The sequence below is a fragment of the Caloenas nicobarica genome, chromosome 2 (assembly GCF_036013445.1).
Source record: "Caloenas nicobarica isolate bCalNic1 chromosome 2, bCalNic1.hap1, whole genome shotgun sequence".
In the NCBI taxonomy this organism is placed as follows: domain Eukaryota; kingdom Metazoa; phylum Chordata; class Aves; order Columbiformes; family Columbidae; genus Caloenas; species Caloenas nicobarica.
The window spans coordinates 126,816,881-126,836,397 of record NC_088246.1 but is presented as its reverse complement, the minus strand read 5'-3'; positions in this window follow the sequence as shown (position 1 = coordinate 126,836,397).

Genomic DNA, 19,517 nt, shown 5'->3' with positions numbered 1-19,517 from the left:
ACATTTTATGAGCAATGACCTGATTAAAACACCTGAGTTCATCCCCATTTTAGGGACTGATTGGCAGCAGGGACTACGTGTTCACCGGGGTTGGAGGTGGGCCAGCCAGTCCATCCCTTCTGCAGCGGGTGCCACAGTTGGTCACCATGAGTCTGAACTCCCACTTGTCTTTCTCTACAGGACCACAGAGCTGAAAGTTACCTGCACTTGGGTCTGTCATTTGAAACAAAGCCAAAATTGAGGCAGCAGAATCTAATCTTTCAAACATGACCTTAATCCACTCCTGCAGTTCAAAGTGTTTAAAATTAAAGCTCTCCATTTTGATCACCTTTGCTCCAAAGTAATTTTCATTTTTCTCTGGAGTTCGATGCCCTTAATAATTCAGCCTAGCTAGGCACCCCACAAAAAGCACAGTCACAACTTTAATTTCAGCTGCTACCTTTCTTAGCAAAAGCCTGCTACTGAAAATTCCAATACATTCTCAAGCCTGGATTTTTATTTCTATTTCAGTGCCATTCTGGTACTTAAATTATCTTTTAGAAGCTGTATGATTGCTTCAGTTGACCCTTGTATAGGTTTCTGGTGGCTGTGTGGATTTGCAAGGGATGACTCCTGTAGTAACCTCTACCGCAGAAAACCTCTTGACCCATAGATCCATTAACATATTCTAAATAGTTTTCTAATTTTTATCCTAAACACCCAGAAGCTTCTATTTTTATCCTGAATGTGCTTCTCCTAAATAAAACCTAAACAAAAATTCCATTAATACTTTCTGCTTGCACACTCCTCAGAACTACCAGAGCACCACACATAGAGCCTTAAAACTGAGCTGGCAAGCAAAATTCTCAATCCTACTATTAACTGAAATTAGCTAGTTCACCAAAATCAACCTGCATTATTTTAGCCAACCTCCAACAGGCTTTGAAGGGCAGGCAGGCCAGACAGAGGGCACTTGCCATTTTTTTCCCAGATGGCTAGCAACTCGCAGCAGCCTGAGCTTGGAGCTTAGATCTTGGGAGCCTGTGACACCGAGGGGCTGGATGCCTTCACCAAGGATGTGCTGGTGTTTGGGTGTCTGCTTCCACAGCGATCTTCCATTCAAGTCATAGACCTTGGTGGCCCAGAGGCCTGGTAGCTCCGTATTGAAACCGACCCGTCTCCTGTCAGGTTTAGAGGAGAAGGACAGGGTAGGCAAGGATGCCGTTTGTCCATCCGTGGTGCTGCTGAAATGACAGGTGTCACAAAGACTGTAGTCAGCAGCGTCTGGGATGCCTGTCTCTATTTCACTCATATAGACAAACTGCTGAGATCCCAGGGAACACGTTTTACTTTGGAAACCACAGTTTCCTGTCTTTCCAAGAGGAAATACCTTGGGATTTCTAGTCTGAGGACAGTTCTGAACTTTCAGGTTTCATTCTACTTCTAGGCAATAAAACTGCCTCCCAGTCACTTTCACTGGTGACTTTTTTGAAGTTCACCCTTCAGCTCTGCTTGATATTGTAATACCATTAGTGCTAATGAGCTCTCCAGCAAGCATTGCATTGTTGCTCCCTTACCTTCATACTTTGGGAGGAATAAAGGACTGAATATGCTGTAGCTATTAACTCAGAGCCTTGCACTCACTTATGTTTTTGCTTTAACTGTCTCTATTCACTGTAAATTCCCTTCACACCCTATGGTGTCAAGAACACATTATCAGTTTTTCACTATCTCTGCTTCCCAGGTGCCTATCACTGCATGTGTTGTAAAATCAGCATCTGTGTATACATGTGGCCAGGTTTAGCAGCTGCTTTCACAGGATAAGCTGTGATATATATTCTGTATCTGGAATCAGATGAAGCCCCAAATCCATCAAACATTTCATTTTAGAGAAAGGTTATGATGCTGTTTGCAGCAAACGTATTTCTTTCTTAACAGTTTCACAGCATGTTCCCCAGCTCCAAATTTTCTGGATCTGGGATTACAATTAATTTGTTTGCTCTACGAGAAACACTCATTCATTTTGTATTAAGCCTGCTATATATAATGCTATGCTCCCACACAAGCCTGCTACTGCCTGCAGCTCTCCAGCTGTCAGGAAAAAGGAGCCATCCTGGCAGGGCAGTCTGTCCTGGACCGGCCACCGTGGAGTCTTGCATTAGTGTCAGACTTTGCACAAGACACTTCCTAACTTTCAGATCCCTGGTCAGATCTGAAGATGAAGAGTCAAATGGTAATGTTTGTCCTCTGGCAAAGATCCCGTGGAAGCCAGAGAGTGCCGTTCCACAAAAGCACTATCAATATTCGTCGTCTCTCCTGGTGCTAGAGAGAATGGCTCCAAAGAAGAATTAGGACCCTCTAATTTCTAAACTAAGTGGAACGCAAAAGGCAAGCTATCCATAAAATCAGCAGATGGTAAGAGTGAGATAATAATGAGTGGTGTCAGAAACAGTGATTGCAGCTCAGCGGCCACCACAGCATTATTGAGTGTTTATTGTGGAGCACTCGGTGTGACAGTGAGCCCCCCCGAAAGGAGCCGTCAGCTCCCTGCAAGTCAGACTCTGTACCCCCTACGGCTGAGCCCTAACTACAGCCCGCTCCAGATAGGGCTTGCAATATTTTCTTCTCTCCTCCTTGACCTCCCTAGCTACTTATAGATAAGCAGCTGCTGTTCCAGGGTTTCTGTAACTTCTGCAAGATTCAACAAGGTGGGCCCATAAATCCTCATCTGCCAAGTGTGGAAGTCAAAGGTACTGGGATTTTGGGATAAGAGTGCAATGGTGCTTTCAGCCACACAGAAGAGCAGAAGACAAAATCAATACATCTATGTGGGGAAAGAAAAATGTGAAGAAAGGAATAATTCCCCAGCCACACTGTGGATGTGACAAACAATGGAGAGCAGGACTGAAGTCTAAAGCCTAAAAGAATTACTAGCTGGAGTTCTGTCAAGACTGTCCCCTTAGGCTTTTCCTGGGTCTTTCTCTTTATAGCTCTTAAAATGGCATTGACAAAGGGAACTACAAAACACTTAAAGAAATATTTTGCTATCCAAAGTGTTCCTTTCTCATCTTCTCAAGCTACACAGCAAAAGTGAATTCATATCTTAATAGGATTTAGGCTGTAAGATTTCAAGTCATCTGTTCTTTCTCTAATTCACACTGAATTGTCAGTTCTGACAATGCTCTAGGTGGGATTTTCAAAAGTCTGCAGCATTGGTCTAATTCCTCTCTTGTTCAATTCACTGGAAAGATCTGTGCTAAAAAAAAGAAAAAAAACCCAGAAAGTTATTCAAACTGCTTGTATCAGAGACGACTACAAGGCCTGGTATGAAGGGTAGGTCACCCCATCTCTGCTTCAGTCACTTTCTCTCTCTACTAGGTCTGACACTGACACCCTGAAATGACATGCAGAGCTAAATCTGACCCTTTTGGGGTGTGGATAACCGCATGCTCCATGGCAGTCATACTGGCATAGGTAGCTCCATTACATTTTCTATATATGTTTTCATGAAGATATTTCAGAAAAATCAAGGAAGTCAGTCTGTTTCAGGAGGTGACTGGAATCCTGTAGACTAGTCACATGCAATGCAAGTTGCAGCAAGCAGGAGGACTTGCAATAGAGGTGTGATGGCAGCTGCCTGGCTGAACTCCAGACCTACCATTTGGTGAACTCGTTAGCGTTCACTGCTGCCACAGCTGACAATCCTTTAACTGCAGCTAAATTGGCCTTTTGGTCCTGAGGACACAGTGTGTCCAGCCAGAAGACATCACAGACTCTGCTGGGTTTACCCAGCCTGTTCTCAAACAAAAGAAGGGTCCTGTTTTTCCCCCAGGAAACAAAACAAGGGCTCTGTTTTTTATTTTGGTCTCCTCACAGTGTCAAGTTATATCAAGATGCAGGAACTTGGAAGCCCTTACATCACCTCTGGTTTAAAAACAATTTACTAGCCCCAGGAGCACTGTCCTGCCTACAGATGCTATCAGAGTGTGCTAATGAATCAAGTCACTCACAAAACATCATTGGTTCAAAGGCAGCCAAAGCTGTAGACCTGGGGCAACTGAAAGGGCTTGGAAATCCCAGAGGAGAAAGGTGGGGATAGATTGTATTGCATTACTATGGGAGAACATTGCATTTTCGTTCACATCTATTTTCTTCACTTGTAGGGAGCTCAATTTTCCTGAGCAGTTTTTGTTGGCATGAAAGCTTAGAGTGGTGCCAGAATTTGATAGTGTACCCTTATTCTGACTATATCGATCTGCCCACAGGCATAGATACATACATGCATGGGCAAGCAAAATCCTCACTTCTGTACACAGACACCAAGCTGTGAGATTCAATTTCCTGCTCAACAAAAATGAACATCAGGGCTGGTCTGTTTGCAGAGCTCCAGACCAGAGGCACTAACACTGTTAAGCTTGTGGTTTGATGTGAATGCAAACTTTAGAGCAAGGCCCTCCAAGCAGAGCTCTACTGGGTAGGAAAGGAACCCAAAGAATCTGTCCCCTTCGCAACTAGTGGGGAACATGCAATACAAAACATAATTTCCTGGAAACAGACCGTTTGGTCAAAATTCTTCCAAAAATACCTGATAGATCCAAGTTTTAACTATTTGTCTCTCTTCTGTGTTCATATGCACTCAGTCGGGGGTAAATACTCTAAACTTAAAGGTTCAGGACAATTTACACAGACAAGCTCCACTTGTCTCTTGGTCCATTCTTTCTCTGAGAGATTCCTTGGGAGATCCAAGGTCTCCTTCTGTTTATGGTATGCAAGGAGTTAATCATCTACTCACAAAGGCTGTATGGAAGAAGCCATTCTTAAAAATCGCTCATATGTGTGGCTAATGTTTTTTTCAGAGAGCTAGTTCCTTGCATAAATATGACACATCACCAACCATATGGAAGCTAATTGAAAGAGGGTATTCCTTCACCTTCTATTTTCTAAAAAAAAATGCCATTGCTTTTTATGGTGCTTTCCTTACTATTTAGCATTTACAGGCTTGTCCTTTCATCACAAAGTCCCTTAAGGACTTCTAGGGCAAAAAAATCTCTCCTTTAGCCTGTTTTCCTATGGCAGTGAAAATTATGAGTCCTTGGTATCTGTCTGTCCTCTGCCCTCCTGAAGACCGTTGAAACTCAATTTTTAAAAAGGCTGGAAATCTCAAATATATTTCTGTTCTCACAAGCTTTGTGAAATTCAGCAGCTGATTAAAGGCAAGACAGACAAATCGGTGCCATCAATGAAGGAAGAGTTGCAGTGCAAACGTGTGATACTAGCTACTAACAGCAGATTTATAAAAGAGCCATAGGAATGGGGAAAGCTTCAGCAAGAGCTGACATCCTGTCACACAGGGAATAATTTAATTGTATAAGCTCCTTGTTTACAAGGCTACTTGTATCAACTGAAGTAACTTGAAGGTAACTGTTAGAAATATTCTGGCTGCTTATAGCTGGTCCTGGTGCAGGGCTGATATTTTATGGAAAAAAGTGGAATAACCTTGCAAACTCGACTGACTCAAAGCAAGAAAGAACCATCAGTGCTCCATGTCCAAACAGGGACTGAGCAAGGAGGGAAGGGAGAAAAAGGCTTCCCATCACAGCACTGGTGTTGCCTGAGACCACCACAAACCAAGGCTCCAGACTTCCCTCACAGACCCTCTGGGCTACCCCAAACCCAGGTCTGACACTGTGACTCCTAGACACAAAGCTCCCCATCACACCCAAGAGGCACCACAATGGCTGTCCTCTTCCTAGCAGATTGGAGAGGCACTGCAGTCAACAGTGAGATCTGTCCTCAGTGCATACTCAGTGCTGTAGTCCTAAAGATAGACCCATCCCACACATTTTGGTCTCAGCAGAAAACAACAGCATGTTAAGCTGTTCATCGTGGCCTTAACCACCGTCCTTGCTGCAGTGGCACAGTAGGGTTGTGCATACACGCCCATCTCTGTCCTGGGTGGTTGTCTGCTTTCGGCAGCTGGGGAAGTCCAGCAAGGGATCTGGCAAAGTTCTATATAGTGACATGAGGACCCACTGACTGTTCACCAAAGGTGAACAAAGGTTTTGGTGCTGTAACAGATGCTATGACTTCCACCACCCCTAATCCACCCCCCCATCTTTTCTGGAAATGTGGTGAGTCAGCAGTGCCTTCCTGACTGAGCTGAGATGAAGCAGAGCAAGTGACCTTGGATGTGCTGATAGCAGCAGGAAGAATAATCATCAGCGTCATAGCTCAAGGGCATCCAGATCCTAGTATGTGACTCAAATACAGAAATCAGACAGACTTAAACGCATACCTTTCTTAAACTGCATTTAGGAACTTCATATCCTTCTGTGGCTTTTGACTCCTTTTTGTCCTTTCTTTTAAGAGCTGTTCCTTGCTTACACCATTGAACCATCCTTAAGTTTTCACACTGGGTGATTCTAATATATTTGTATTGTATACTGCTCACACTCCAGATTGTCTTTTCTCCATGTAGCAAAAGATGCTGTGATTTTATTAACACTTTCTGACCTTGACTGGATGCATCAGACATCTGCTCCAAAACATATTTTCCAGGGACCCAAATCATGACACTTCCCTTGTGCTGTGCAGTCCTTGGTTGTGTTTGAAGAGCAAACTCTAATGCCACTAAGGGACACAGGCATCTAACTACCTTTTTAAGATCTGAAGTCTGAAAAATATCTCAGTTGCCTAGCACCTATGATTCTTCTGAAGACATTTCCCACTGCTAGACACAGAGAAGTACCTAATTTAGAGGGTGACAAACAGATCTCACAAAAGGCCTGAGTACTCTGGTGAATAGTGCTGCAGTGCTGAATGTTTAGGTGCTCATCTTAGGCAAAGAATGTACAGAGCTGTTACTTACATACCCAGAAATCCTGAAAAATATGTGTGGGAGGATTCAGTGCTAACTCACCTAACTCATAGCCAAGCCACAGCAGTCACAAGGTAATAGTAATGCTTGCCGATCAGGATTGATAGGAATTCTCAGATCTGGTCTTACAGATGATGAAGAAAGAGTCTGAGCTGATGGAAGTCCTTTGCAGTTTAGTAGATAGTAAGTCAGACAATGGAACATCATGGGTCAAAGGACACTTACGTGCCTGCAGACATCTGATACCTCTCCTAAGCAAATTGTCTCATCACCAGACTAAATAGCACATTCATGAATGTGACTCTCTGTCTTTCATTTGAAGTCCTTCCAGTCTGAACAGTATAAATAAATAGCCTCTGTGCTGGAACTGGAGCCAGTGGAAATACTCCAGTCTAGAGGTTAGACCACTCAGCTGGGAAGGACAAGTCCTGCATGTCCAGCCCTCCTCCAATGAATATTTACATAGTGTACACAAAATACAGTCTGTCACCAAGAAGAAAGGAGAAAGCATCACTTTCTGGTCAGACTACACTCTGACAGTTTGACTGAGTACCTCAAGGAATAGGGAGAGGGAGTGATTTGAGATGATCAAGTTCAAGTCTCCTCAGATGTAGCTAGGATTTGAGCTTCAGGAACTCTAACCTCTTCAGGCCAAGCAACAAGACACCAACTGCTGAGAGAGCTGGCTTTTACTCCTTTTATACATTGCTTACTTACCCTGCAGCTCTCTAAGCTCAGTAAGAGTGCCCAAATTTGCTTTAGGCTTTTTTCGACAGTTCAGCATTGTGTAGAAACCTTTTCCACTCAGATTCTGTCAGGCTCCAAATATTGTTTCCTGAGGAATCTAATCAGTTCCCAGAAATCTTTGTGTGGTGCATAAGCTATTGTCTATTTCCAGCCAATGGTTCACTAGCACTTAAAAAAAATAACAGCATTAGCAATAATAGTGATTTAACATAGTCCGTTCAATTTTTCATCCAGAGAAATGAGTCACATAATCAATATCAAATCTTTACAAGTGGGCATAGTAAATTTTACAAAGATTTGTAAATTATAAGAACAATTCATTGTGACTCACCAGCACCATATATTCCTGCAATGGAAATTTCAATAATTTCTACTCATGACATGCAAGACATCTAGTGGATCTAAACCGGTAGAATGGATGCAGAGATCTGATCAGATTAAAGTGATTTAAAACAGGAAAAGGAAGAATTTGCAATGACTGTCTTAATCACTTGGTAAAGTGTCTCCATGGTCATCTACTATCATTCTTAACATGTGCATCCTCTTCTTCCTGGGACTCCTCTAGCAAACAAGGTAGCAAGATCATCCCTGTTCTTCCTGGAAAAAAACCAACAGAAAAAGGTCATGCGTATACTGAACTGAAGGCAATAAAGGAGTGTTGAGTGAAGATAGCTTTTTAAGCGTTCTTTGCAGACGGATGTCAGACTCTGTGGTCCGAGGAAAATTTCTTTGTCACTATGTATGAATTAGAGGAAGAGGCTGAATGAGCAGCCATCCTCTGCCTGGGAACATGCCCCCAGCAAATGTTATTATTTTGGCTAAAGCAACAGTAGTAGCTGCAGCAGCACAATAAAACATTATTATTCGTATTGTATAACTGCATTTTGACAGATCTCATTCTAATATGTCCTGACTGAGGAGTCTGCCCAGCCAGCAGCTCAGCTGTGTATTCCAGGCAGCAAGGCTGAAGGACACAGGAGAATTACCGGCTCAGGCATGATTTTGAGCTGTTGGAAGTCGTTAATCATCTCAACAAGGTAAGAGCAGAGGTGAGATCCTCCACATAAAATGTCAGTAGAGGAATATAGCAACTCTCCTCTGGCCCAACAAGGACACTGAGTAGAGGTTCTCCTTGTCAAGCAGAGTTGATCACCACACCGGACCACGAACCTCATGACTGAAAATGGTTATTCAGCAAGAAGCAGGCCTGATTTCCTACTGCAGTTACTGCAATACAGCAGACAGACTCAGATGAGGGATGCTTTACCTGGTGCTCAGAGACACATCCTCATGGGGTTGATGCTTCCAAGCCACATTGTTCGGAAGTGAAAACATGGTGGAAAACATAGCCAGTAATGGCAAGATGGCCCTTCACAGAAGCTCTGTATCTCTTCTTTGAGGGGCTAGAGGTGGGAATCTGACAGAAATTCCACGGGTCTTCACAAAATACCAGAAACCACGTAAGGAGAAAGCATGCAGGGGAACATAAAAAGGGCATCCACAGGATGGTCACCCAGTTCAGGGGCCTCAGTGTTTGTGAACAAGAAAGTATTACGTATCATGAAGTGACTTACGCTTTCCAAAATTTTGCACTTATGATGAACACCCATCCCCTGGACACAGCCCTAGTTTCTGCAGATATTAGATGCTGTACAGTTGGGTAATCCTATTTCCATACATATGGTCCTAATTCCAATCACTTCAGTGCAAACAGTAATAAAATATTTCCTGTTTTGTAAAGCGCTGCACAAGGTGGGTAACAAATATCTGTAACATTTTATAAACTCAAGGATTACCACACCAGATTGGAAGGCCTCTTTCCCACTAAACTTCAGAATTCATGTGAAACTTTTCACATAGACCTGAATAGTGCAGTTTCCCTCTTTTGGTGTTTTGTAGTAAGCATTTGTACACACTGAGAGCTTCTATTTGTAAAGGCCAAAGCTTAATCAAGTAACTATGTGAGCAGCTCTAAAGATTTTCAGATTAATAGATCCTGTACTAGGATTGGGTTAGACATCCCTTCGTTATCTTCTTGTAAGAAGCTGTTTGTTTGATAAATGAGTTGCCCTGGATGCTGACCATGATGTGTTACATGAATCTCTAGGCATATCCGTTCTTTTTTCTTTTAATTCTCAGACTCTTGCAGTCTGCCATGTTTGCTGGTGACCTTTAAATGCCTTTTGTATTTCAAATACTGAATAATCTAGAGTTACCTCTCACTTGCAATTTTTTCCTCCTTGGATTTTGTACTTTTGAAAGTGTTTTTTCAAAAACTGTTCAGGATTCAAAAACTAATTTCAGGAGTTGCTTTTCTCCTTTTTAGCCTACAACAAAATAATCATTCTTTCTTAAATAGCATCGGAAGTCTAGCATTGCCTTGTCTCAGATATGCTCTCCTTACACATACTGAGCCCTTGTCAAGAAGGTATGGTTTAGGCTGTTGTTTTGGGGGGTGCTATTATTTCCCTTCTTCTCTTACTTCACTGAGGACAAGCCTTGGCTCTCACCTTTCTGGAGCCCAGTGAGTTGGCCACTGGTGCTGTGCCACCTCACAGACTTGTAAGCCAGGGTACAGTTCGAGAATTACCTTGTGTTTCAACCTCATGGAGAGCTCAGGCTCCCAGGGACAAGGGATTAATTGGAACGGATGTTATTTCAGAAATTGCTTGATGCTCAGAGATCACATTTTCGCTTCCCTAAGCCTTTTTGGTGGTGTTGGACTGCACAATCCCTCTTGTTTTTCTCACGCTGGGCTCCTTTTCCTCTTTTGAATCATGCCAAACAATGACGATCTTTACAAATACAACACACTCTCCTCCATATATCAAGCATTCTTCCCTCTAGGGATACAAAGGATCTGAGCTGAAGCAAGAAGTAATTAAGGCAGTTTTTAAAAGATGTGTGTTTCCCTCCGTATAGCCTTAGCAAAAGTTGTGTCTAATTTATGCTTTGGTGTTGTATTCATGCTGTCTGCTGGTTTTGACCTCTTCCTTTGAAATACACTTGTATAACTTCAAAGAGGTCTCAGTTTTACTTTGTGTCCCCAAAAGGGATGATATAAAAACTTTTTGACTTCAGATGATTCTGTGTCTCTCAGAGTGGGAAACAAATAGGAACTTTCTCATATATTTGAAAATCTGCTCTTTTCTGGTTTGAAAGGATGCAGCAGAAGCACCTCTGAGATTACACACAGAATTATGTCCCAGTTCTACTTTGGTTAGTGGGAATGAGCAAAAAAATGTTGAGGGCTCCCCCCCTCCCAGTGAGTCATGTCCCAGAGCTCATTATTATGAACAGCAGATAGAGAGGTAAGAGATGGAAACTAAATCTGAAATCATAAACTCATTAACAGATATCTATGACCGTCTCCCACATGGCCGTGAATGTGGGCCATCAGGTATTTTTGAATAACTGTTGAGGTCTGAAGTGTACCATAGGGAAAACAAACATTTCTTCACTGAATACTGCTTCTCAGCAGCTTCATAGTGGGGTCAAAGTTATACAAAGGAGTGGGTGTAAGCAAAATGATAGAGTTGAGAAATATTTGTGGTCTGTCCCTCTTGGGAAAAGGCTCAGGTTTTGGCCAAAACATCCATTACTCACCATAAAGTATAGTCACTGCAGTGCATATATTGTGTGACCTCTTCCTTGCCTGTGGGCAGTAAAAAAAACCGTGTTAAACCCTGGGTTTCTATGTTGCTGGAGAGTTGAAGCCAAGCTATAACGAGTATAAAACCAGAAGAATTTCTCCTGTCATTTGTCACAAACTTTCAGCCAATGTGTGAATACACCATGTCACCAAATTTCTTCCAGCTGTTCCACAGGGGACCATATCACATCATGACTTATCTCCAAGGAACTCTGAAAGCTAGTGGGGAATTTTCTTTACTCTCTTACCAGGGGTGGAGGAAATCTGTAAATGTTTAAGACAAATCTCTCAACTGCAATTCATCAGGACAGAGATACCAAGCAACGAGTTTTTAGTATTATTGCCTTAATATAAGTCCCAAATTACTCTGCTGGACTCAATGAGAATGAAAAACAGAACTTCATAAATCCTATTCATCTTGTCATCTGATCTTCATATCTTCCTGCAAACCTGCTGGCCTTGGACAAATCCTCAGGTTTCTTGGAAACCCTGGGAATCTTTCCAAGGATCATTTGTAGGCATGATTTTAATCAGTTTGAAGTCAGGTACCTAGAAACAGAGCCTAGGCATAGATAACATTGTGTACTTCAATCAAGAGTCAGAAGACCTAAATTAAAAGAAGATAGATGCAAACCAAATAGAATCAGAAAAAAAAATTATAAAATCGGAATTCCTGTATCACAGATAATTTTTGCATTAAGAAAAAGTTAAATTTCATTTTGAAATAATGAAAGTCTTTAAATTTGAAAGAATACACCTGGTGAGAAAAGTTACAAAACAGCTGTGCTCATAAAGCTGTCTCATTGGAACCCAACTCCATAGCTTACATTTGAACAGGAGGAGAAAAATTGGATCCCATTCACTGTTTTATGCCAGAGGAATCTGACTTCACATATTACTGATTGTCGCTTGGTATGTGACACCAAAATGAATGCATTCCTACACAATAGAAAAATCAAGCATCATAATTACAGAAATGAGACTCTGCCACAAAGAGCACTTGACCCTATGACAACCTAGGCCCTTGCATCATTGAAAAGCAGACTATGTGTTGCTTTGATCAGAGAAGTACACTGCTGCAGTGTATCCAAGATGACTTTGGAACATATTCATAAAGATTTCCCTTTGTTCACATAACTTTGGATTAGCAAATACACTGTCAGAGAGACTGTTACAGAGAGTTTTTGGAGAACACCTACTTCATTGTGATGAGAATGATCACAGACTGAAACAGAAGAATAGGGTACTCAGTATCTTGCCACTCCTAGTAATAATATTGCTTAGATTCTTTTCTCTTAGGGCTCTTCCTAATCTGTGAGACAATGCTACCAGTATGTGACCAACATGTCATTCCCAGACTTGAGAGAGGCTAACACCATGTCTTACTGTGATGGATTACAGTTTCCAGCGTACTTTATAACTCCAGGTTTCAGAAAGACTGGCCGAGATCTACCAACAGGTAGCACTGAGGTGAGAAACAGCTAAAGCCTGTTCTGATGATGTAAACCCAACCAAGAGCCATAAACCAGGATCACCAAAAAAGGCTCTTTAATCTCTTACTGTCACATATTCTCTTTCTCTTATCTTTGTCCTTTTTCTTGACACTGTTCTCTCTTTGTCATGAAAGTGTTTTTCCTTGTAATGTCGATGTTCTAAGCAAATTTATGATAACAATCCTAAATTCCCCCTGCAGGAATCTTTTATGGTTTCATAGTAACGTGTAGTATTCCTTACTTCTGTTCAATAAGATGTGTGAACAATACTTGCAAAGTAATCTGTGGTGTGAGAATAGAAAAAGAGAAAGAAAAAAAATATTTGCAGAAAATTCCTCAAATACGGAAGAATAGTTATGCATAAGCATATATGTCTTCAATATGTATATATTTGTTGTATAGGTAAGGCATCAAGGTCTAGTCCAACAGTAGGTGGCAGATGTATCCTTATCAAAACTAGTAATGTTCAAGTTCTGTTGTTATTTTCCTGCTATCAATAAAACAATCAGTCCATAAATAGCGAAGGTGGTGATATTTTGGATATATAATGGAAAGAAAAAAAAATGAGTTGTTATAAGTTCTTGTCCACATTCATTGGAAATCTCTTGGAAAATAAGTAAATCATAAACACTATCAAAAGATCTGTTGCAGCACTGAGCCTGACAGCTGTTACTGAAAGTAATTGGCTGTGGTGCAGGCATTAATACATCAATATTATGGCTTTTACTTCTTATAAAAGGTTTTATTGTGTAAAATAACAGATGAGGAATAGGTTTCCTGTAGTTACGTAAAATGAAAGCCTGGAGGGATCTTAAACGCAGTCAAACAGAATATACGTACCACAAACTTTTGGAGTCAAATGAAAGTGCATCATTAAGGGTATATTGCAGTATTGATTTTTATGGATATGGTCAACACTCAGACTCAAAATGTTTTTAAATACTCGTTTCTGCTCGAGAGTTGTATTTGTGGGTTTGCTAACACTGCAAAACTGTTGTGTTAGTGGACAGAAAGGAAAGCCACTTCTATGGCCTGTACATGCTTCAGCATCTCCAGTGTTGGCAAGTGTTCTTGTAAGTGACTTCTCCTGTCTTGGTGTATCTTCACAAGCCTCAGGCCATGGGAGACACGTGCTATGCATGGCCCAGGAGTTTATTGACACAAGAGTTTAGTGAACTCCAGAGGATGACGACCCATTGCATGAGACATCCAAACCACTTGAAGGGTAAATTGTTTTATGCTATCTGAAAGGAACTATTGGTGGTCATAGTGGATGGGTTGACCCCAACAGCCAAGTGTCACTATGTGGGTGTGAATATTGTTATAGTCATGCCAGATCCTGTGTCCTTAGAAGGGTTCCGTGGATCGAGAAATTCTGAAGAGCAACTTGCTCAAAAACAACAGCAAAACCCACAGTGCCACAATTTCACAGCTGAGCACAGCACAGTAATACTGATGCCTCCCTCTCAAGGCCCATCAGCTGCAAGTAACTAGGATCTGATTGTTCATATGACTATATTAAGTCTGGAAGAGATGTCAGGAAATAATTCTGTTTTACCTTGTGCAACAATGAAAACAGAACTTCTCAGAATTGGGTAGAATTAGAAAATGCCATCATCATCTACGTCTCTGGTAGGGATAACCAATAGTGTGGAACTCAGCTAACTGTTTAGATTGAGAGGGTTACAATTAGAAATTATTAACTAACATTTGTAACTAAAAAATAGCATGATTTTTATTCCTATGCTATTCTGGCTAAGGATTTGAAATATTCATACTTCCTCCGGTCCAAGTTGCTCAATGCCAGGCTGCATTTCCGTGATGTTAAGTGATGCAAAAGATTTACCTTTCTTCAATACGAAACAAAAACATGAGGTAGCATTTCTTTAGTGTAAAGTGTGGTGGCATCTCCCTCTGGTAATGTGATTTATTACTTTATATTTCTCAAAACGATGAATGTGGCCAAGTATCTTTAATGAAAACTGATGCCTGGAGAAATGTTTTCCCAGAATAAAGAGGATAAAAAGATATTGCTGACCTCTCCCTATCTACAGTGCTGCATGAGTTTCTCCAACACCCAGTGAAGCATGGAGTTATATTTTCCTTGTGTAAATTGAACCAAGATGTAGTGGTTTTCAGAGATCCATTGATACTTAATATCCATCTCTCAGAGATAAGAAAGCTGAGGACAAATATCCTTGATATTGGATTATCAATGGTGCTATCATTTATACATGTTTAGGCAAGAGACACCAAGGATCATTGACACAAACGGCCTCAAAGAAGTAATATTTTTCTCACTACAAGAGGACAGTTTTCTACACAGGAGTGGAGGTATTCATTCTCATATTCATTCTCATTTTTAAAAAAATGCAATCTACCAGATCTGTACTGAACTCCAGTGCAAAATTACTGGCTGATGAAGAGACTGAACTCTGAAGAGCCCATCCCACTCCTGCACTTCACCTGCAGGTGCCATGGGCCCAGCCCGCCAACTTCATACTTTGATATATCCATCCCTGCTGAACTGTCCACTAATATATGAAAAGAGCTTCCCTTGATGTGAAGTGAAAAGTAGCCTGGCATCTACCTGTGTAAGCCACAGCTGAAACAAATGTCTGGTTTGCATTCCAGTTATCTGTGAGGGTGTAAAAGGTGAATATCACACCCCTTAGACTGACAGACCTCACCACAACCATCTAACAAAGCAGGGAGACTCAGGATGTCAGCACCACAATTCCTGTAGAGTGATAAGAAGTTTGTCCTATTTTAGAGAGCCATACTATCTGACTGTGTGCTGGTTTTCTCTTCCAAGTGTGGGAAATCCCTCCACTGGAGTCTCTTTTATTCAACGCAGTATATGTGTTCACTAAATGTATATTTAATGAAATACAATGAAGAATGAGAGAAAACTATCTTTTTTTACCTTAATATAACATTCCTCCCAATTATAGTACCTTTCCTCACCTGGTTTTCTCCAGGACCATGCTGATCCATCTGTTACAGGCAATCATGTGAGCTCTGAAGCCCTGCTGCTGACATGAGCAAGGTCTGTCAGATGTTTGAACATCAACTTCTACGTAGAATCATAGAATCATATTGGTTGGAAGAGACCTTTGAGTCCAACCATAACCTAAATCTAGCACTAAACCATGTCCCTAAAAACCTCATCTATATGTCTTTTAAACACCTCCAGGGATGGTGACTCAACCACTTCCCTGAGCAGCCTGACAACGCCTTCCGTGAAGAAATGTTTCCTAATATCCAATCTGAAGCTCCCCTGGTGCAACTTGAGGCCATTTCCCCTTGGCCTATCACTTGCTACTTGGGAGAAGAGACCAACACTGTCCGTGCTACAACCTCCTTTCAGGTAGACAGTGATAAGGTCTCCCCTCAGCCTCCTTTTCTCCAGGCTAAACAGCCCCAGTTCCCTCAGCTGCTCCTCATCAGACTTGTGCCCCAGACCCCTCACCAGCTTTGTTGCCCTTCTCTGAACTCTCTCCAGCACCTCAATGTCTTTCCTGTAGGGAGGGGCCCAAAACTGAACACAGGATTTCTGGTGCAGCCTCACCAGTGCCAAGTACAGGGGGATGATCACTTCCCTAGTCCTGCTGGCCGCACTATTCCTGATACAAGCCAGGATGCTGTTGGCCTTCTTGGCCAACTGGGCACACTGCTGGCTCATATTCAGCTGGCTGTCAACCAACAGCCCCAGGACCTTTTCCACCAGGCAGCTTTCCAGCCACTCTTCCCCAAGCCTGTAGCATTACGTGCTCCTGCTTTTCTCTACAATGAGTGAAATTTAATGTCTCCAATATAAAATTTAAGCCTGAAATTCTTTCATGGCAGGTACTAAGTAAGAATGAGTTTTTCTTTCTCTGTTCAAAACAAGAAGGTTGCAGTTGGATAAATTTATTCTCAGAGGTTTTTTGCCAAGTAAAATTAATCTTGTGGTGATGTTCAATATACGTGGCGAAGAATCTTGTTTCTAGGTGCAATATGAAGAAAAGTCTCTCTAGCAGTGAGGATTTTTTAACTCTTACAATAAGGGAGGAGAAATCCCTTGGCATACACTGAGGACTGGCTATGAAATTGTCTTTGATCTGAGCTAATGTCTGTATCTGAATTCCTCCAAATTAAGAGATTCAACTTAGTGCCTTTTTACTGAAATGATGTGATACAAGTAAGCCCAAGCTCCCTTCACAGACAGTATTGTATTAGGCAATGCTTCCAGCCTTTATATGCATAATTGTTTTGAGCCTTATCCACATTTTTGCCTTAAAAATATTTCCAAGACTATCAAACACCCAATTACAGTAATCTGTTGCCTACTATTGTTTGGGGGAATAGTAACATGCTTTACTTTTGAAAGCCTTACTGATATTCTTCTTAGATTACAAAAGCAAACGCTAGGTAAGTAGTAGGTTTGCTCTTTTGCCTCCACAAACATAAACATTGAGGCAAAATTTCCTTTCTGAAAGAAAACAAAGAATCTCTCTGCTGGAGGATATTTGGTTTTGTTTCTCCGAAACATTCCCAACCTCAATATCATTTATCACTGCATCATTGTACTGAACATATGGAGACAACATCAAGGTTATTTAAAATGGATTGCATGTTTACTGTTTGTGCAGGATTGTTATGATAGCTTTTTGTCTACATAGGGTTGTCAGTTACTTATTCCATTACATTTACTTTGCAGTGCAATAAAGGTGATTCTCCTGTTCTCTAGTGGTTTCCTGGTCTCCAATCAGAATTCCCGCACTAAAGGTAATGTAGCAGGTTTATTCTGATTATAAAGTGAATATACACAGGGTGATTTCTGCTGTGTGGGGACTTTATTAATCTTATGGGAAAGATAATGCATATAATACTAATATACGAACGCAATGCAGTATCTAAAGATATATATCCCCAGGAGGCAATTTATCTGAAGGGCTGTTTTTCTAGTGTTCATTCATTTGTGGGAAGGTGGTATTCCCAGACTGAAAATGAAGCAAATGAAAGGACTTCCCTGGTGCAAAGTGATGGATGATGATTTTGTTGCTACTGTCAAGAGATGCATTAGACGAGATTTCTCATTCTGAAGATGCTAGATGAAAAGGGATTAATTTCATGACCATTTGGGAGAATGAATTTCCATTCTTAATTATAAAATGATGCCCTATTATAATTTTCTCTGAGGTACCTTGATGATTGAAGCTGAGTTACTTGACTCAGGGACACAAAGAGGTTCCAGGAGGCTCAAAGGCAAAACTCGAAGCATATGATTTACATAGCAAGATGTACCATACTATGAAAATCCAAGCTCCTTTCACAATAGGAATCCAAGGCAGACTGTCGCCCTGGCCCTCTGCCTCTCTGCGTGTCCTGGTAAGAATGATTTTTTTTCAAAACCTCTGGATTTAGGGAATTGGAAAGCAAGTGCCACAATCCAAAAATGTAATCCACCTGAGAAACCATGGAATTAAACTTCCCAACATTTCTCCTTGACGTGTGATGCTGTACTTCTCCAAGACGGGCATAAGTTTTTATATGAAACATTTTATATACAACGATCACTATTTTTTCTACCCAAGAAAACCAGTTTGCATTGTTAATCTTTTAACCCTTTGCTCAGAAAAGGCTGATTCCCAGGTCAAAGTTCTCTGAAATCAGGCAAGACATAAATGGTGGGACTTGACCGATTAAATACAGTATAGTTTTAGACACACTAAGCTCTCATATATGGCCTCCAGTTGCAGCCCTAGCAAATTGCAGACCCATGGGCCCGGTGACATCCTTGCCAGGATTCTGTGGATTTAAAATGGCATGAGACACGCCTGTCTGAACACAACTGAGTCCAGTTCTCATAAAGATATTGATGAGTTTGAGCCAGGGATGGTGTTGAAGGGTGTAAAGTTCAGCTGCTTTTGGCTATTATCATGCCATATCGTGGTATTGGGATCATCGGAAACATAGTCTCTGTGATATTCCCTGATGAGAAGCGCTGGTGAGATCTAAGGCTGCAACCCACAGATATGTGCTGACTGACAGCTATTCTGTGGTTTTGAGGTTTGGGATTTTTTCATTGGCATTAGTTTGTGTAACAGAATCGCCTGAGTGGTAAGTGACAGTTGTGTCGATTTCAGCAGGGATGAATTATACTAACTTATCACAATGAGTTTCCCTCTCACGTAAAACGATGTGATGCAAGTATTACCCAATATAAACTGATGCTCAGGTCTAGATTTTCATGAAATTAATGGATATGGCTACACTTCCCTGAGAGCCAGTGATGGATAAGATCAGGTTCCACTAATGTTCTCTGATGCATTGTGCTACATTTCTTTAATACAAACTAATCCATGTCAAGGAGTATCCTTGACTCCATTTGATATATGAGACTGGGCTTTTTCTTTTTGGACATAAAGGGAATACACAGACACATTTTTAGCTGTGCGGTCACAACTGATGCTGTCTTTGTGTTCAGAGAAACTCATTCTCATGTATCACTATATACTAAAGAGTTGCAGGTTTTTTTGTACAACAGTAAAACCCAGCTACATGCATAAATAGCTATCAGCAAAAAATGAGGTTGCTCCATCATTTATATCAGTAACACTAGCTACAGGCAACATCTTTTGTCAAGTAGGCCAGTCTCATGCAGGCCTAAATAATAGAAAGAAAAGTCATTTTATTAATCATCTTACTGCACATTAACAGTTTTCTTGGATATCCAGAAATAATGACATATGTTTCTTCTTAGGGTACAAGGAGGGAGCCCTAC